Below are 4019 nucleotides of genomic sequence, written 5' to 3'. Positions count from 1 at the left end.
AATGGTTTGAAAATTAAAAAAATCTATTTATGGAAGTCAAACAGGCTTCTCATCAATGGTACTATACATTTAATCAAGTACTTGCTTCATTTGGTTTTGAGATAAATATTATTGAAGGTTGTGTGTATCATAAGTTAAGTAGGAGTAGGTATATATTAATGATTTTCTATGTTGATGCCATTTTCTTTACTACCAATGATAAAGAAATATTGCATGAGACTAAAAAATTTCTATTAAAGAATTTTGAGATGAAAGATCTTGGTGAGGCTTCTTCAATCTTAGGAATTCAGATAATCAGGATCACTTTCGTGGTATCTTTATATTATCTCAAAAAAGCTATATAGAAATGGAGCTTAAAAGATATAGTATGCAAAATTGTAAACTAGGAGATACCGTCGTCGCTAAGGGAGATAAATTCAATCTCAATTAGTGCCCAAAGAATGACCTTGAAAATAAAAAAATGCAGAAGATTCCCTATGCTTCGGCAGTTGGGAGTCTAATGTATATTCAGGTTTTCACACTTTTAGACATAGCATTCATTGTTGGAATGGTAGGAAGATATTTAAGTAACCCTAGAATAGATCACTAAAAAATAACTTAAAAGGGTTATAAGAACTTACAAAGAACTAAGAGTTACATGTTGACATATAAGAGATCAGATTATTTGGAGATTATTGGGTATTCAGATACTGACTATGCTGCAGGATATCAAGATAGTAGGGGATCCACTTCAGGCTACATTTATATGGTGGTTGAAGGAGTTATTTCCTGAAAAAGTGCTAAACAAACACTTATATCTTCTTCCACCATGGTAGTTGAATTTGTAGGAAGTTATGAGGCATTCAACCATAGATTATGGCTGTAAAATTTTGTCAGTAGGCTGACATCTTAAGTGGTATTGAAAAATTACTCAAGTTATATTGTGACAATAACTTAGCGATTCTATATTCTAACAACAATAAGAGCCCGACTCGGTCAAAACATACTGACATAAAGTTCTTAGTTGTTAAAGAAAGGGTACAAAGTGGACAGATTTCTATAGAGTACATTGGGACAAACTCCATGATTATGGATCCGCTTATTAAAGGATTAACATCGAAATTCTTTCATGAGCAAATCACTCATATAAGTGTTATATCATTTGAGGATAACTGGTCGAGTATGAGTTTATTTATGTGTGTTTTATTTCTCTATTATATATTAAGGGCACATTTTATGTATTCAAATATTTTCTGACAAAAATAAAGTATTTAGTTTATCCACACCCTATGTTATTGTGTTAAAGTTTGATATCAATAAAGTTTAAAATAGGACCAGCTGGAAATAGACATGATTGGATCACATTACATGTAATTTCCATGCTATCATCCATGGTTGATCTATATCATTTAATTGTATTGATATGTGTGACTATTGGTGAATTTAGTTATGTTAAACATGACGATAATTCCATATCAGTGTGGTCAATAGACGAGATTGTTCGTAATACCTTATATGATAGTAAAATTTTAAACTTAAAGGTTGTGTACATTTATAATTTGATCTATATCATTTAATTATGTTAATATGTATGACTACTGATGAATTTAATTATGTTAAATATGATGATAATTTCATATCAGGGTGGTCAATAGACAAAATTATTTAAAATACCTTATATGATAGTAAAATTTTGAGCCTGAGCTTATAAGGTTGTGTACATTTATAATGTAACATATGTGGTCCAAATGGGAGATCGTTGGAAACAATCCATGGACACACATATATGATTTAATTTAATATGTATTACTATCTTAAGGTATAATTAATTTAATTGGTAATCTAATAAAATTAATAATTAACTTTAAAATATTAAATTATCATTAATTTAATGCGTAAAGACTAAATTATTATTTATAATTTGTTGAGAAACCAAATTAGAAATAGTAAAAGGATGTGTCTTTTTAAGAAATTATGGTCCCTAATTTAAAACTATCAAGAGGTTTTTCTTTCTCCAATAAACAGAAAAACTTAGAGACTAAAATTATTTTAATAGCCCATCTCATCTAATTTTATTGGTTCTTCCCAAAAGCCAATCTCATCTAAAAGTCCAGTCCAAGAGGAAAATCTCCATGCTGGGCCCGTCGCCCAGTGGGCTTCTGTGAAGGCCCCTCAGCATAATTTCATGCCTGTTGGGCCAGCCCGGCCCGCTGGCCTACTGCACAAGGCAACCGACCCAAGAAAGCAAAGTTGCCGTGCAATGCCACTCTGCACCGGTCCCATTTTGGCATCCGCTGATGCCCGAACATCTCCAACACTCTCCAGCTCGATGAACTACAGAGTTGCAATCTACTAGAGGAAATTCCAGGCCATTTTGGGTTCCCAAAAACACCTCTTCTAAAAACCAACAAAGCAAAGCCGTGTGGTTCTCAAACAGAGGCACTTTTGTGCCCAACCTGCTTGACAGAGACAATTGAGCCTTTGTTTTCGTCCCATTTCTTCCCGTTTTCTGTTTGCAAACAACATTCATTGTCAGTTGTATTAAATCATTAATAACCCACATTAAAAATTAACAAAATAATTCATATAAGCATTAAACACAGTGATGTACACACTCAGCCTTTCCATTTTAAAACTTCACATCATTATGTATTTTAAAGAAACTTAACCCATGAAATGCAATCTACAAATAACATGCATGCATAATCTAGAATATCACCCATCTTACCCCAAAGATGTAACAGAAACAAGCCAAAGAATTCAAGGGAAGGTCGAGTTGAAAGCTTGAACAATGGTTCTGTAACTGCTGCAGAAACCAGAATTATTTTCTGGTTTTTTCAAGACAATTAAGCTTGTTTAATCGATTCCTAACAGACTACTAACATCCTACTAATTCACTAATTAGGTAGGGTTAGAAAAGGAATGAAATTTGGAAGTGATTAGAAGCATAAACCAGACCTTACGTAAAAACCGTGACAACAGGTGTATCAGCAACTATTCAGTGAGGTTGCTGCAAGTTTGGGTTCAAAAAGCTGGAAATTAGAACGTATAAACACTATAGAATCCAAAGGAATCAAGCTCTAAGGAAAGAAGACTCACCTAGCTCAGGACAGAAGGAAATTTCTTCCACAATCGCACCAAAACTCCCTCTCGGCACCAACTCACACTCACTCTCTATTTTCTTAATTTTTTACTCTCCTACACTATCAGTTACCACTCTGTTTCGCTGTGATTTTTCTTCGAATGAAACGAAAAAGAAGAAACAGAGAAGAGCTACGCTTTTGAAGAGAATTGATGGCCAATCTTCGTCGTCCATAGCCATGCAAACACTCTTGACCATTGATGTCAAGAGTGGGCGACAACCCTAAGGAAAATGGTGATCGGAGCTTGCCATTTGCCTAGCCAGCTGGGCATCCCTGCCAGGTGGTAAAAATGCTGCTTTCAGTTCTGGTGAGTGGGGGTCAAATCACGACCAACTCAAAAATTGAAAGCAACCTGGCTCACAGGAAAGGTTGTCTGAGGCCAGTTCCCAGACAGGGAGTGTGCAGGCATTTTCTCCCCCTCACCGTGAACCCCAATCACTTGAAATAATTTATATTTAATTCATTTGTTTTGTAATTTTTAATTTAAATTAAAGTAAAGCATAATGAGGAAAAATAAAATTAAAAAGAATTCTTACAAACACAATTACTAAAAATATACCTCTTTTAATATATGAAAATTTATAAACATTTACAACGGATGGTTACAACTATGCTTCATGGACTCATGCGTCACATTGTTTGTGAAAAATAAATTAGGATTTGTTAATAGAGCAATTGTAAAACCTAACGAGCATCATCCAAATCATCTCAATTCCTGGATCAAGAATAACAATATTGTGATCTCATGGATTCTCAAATCAATTCCAAAGGATATTTCTGTAAGCATCATCTTCTTCGATTCAACTGTTAATATATGCATTGAACTCAAAGATCAATTCCAACAGGCAATAGTCCTCGAATATATCAACTCAAGCATGAGCTATTGAATCATAAAGC

At 34.0% G+C, this 4019-nt stretch overlaps 1 long non-coding RNA gene across 1 annotated transcript; it reads right to left on the bottom strand.

Moving 5' to 3' along the window:
- Positions 1 to 2046: 2046 nt before the first annotated feature.
- On the bottom strand, positions 2047 to 3526 carry LOC148253352 (uncharacterized). The gene is made up of 3 exons (XR_015821702.1): positions 3079 to 3526; positions 2938 to 2989; positions 2047 to 2488 (listed from the first exon to the last, which is right to left on the bottom strand). It is a non-coding gene; the product is annotated as an uncharacterized LOC148253352 (long non-coding RNA).
- Positions 3527 to 4019: the final 493 nt, after the last annotated feature.

The sequence above is a fragment of the Carica papaya genome, chromosome 6 (assembly GCF_054855325.1).
Source record: "Carica papaya isolate Zhongbai chromosome 6, ASM5485532v1, whole genome shotgun sequence".
Classification (NCBI taxonomy): Eukaryota; Viridiplantae; Streptophyta; class Magnoliopsida; order Brassicales; family Caricaceae; genus Carica; species Carica papaya.
The sequence above is the reverse complement of the archived record's forward strand: the minus strand, read 5'-3'. Positions and strand labels throughout refer to the sequence as shown.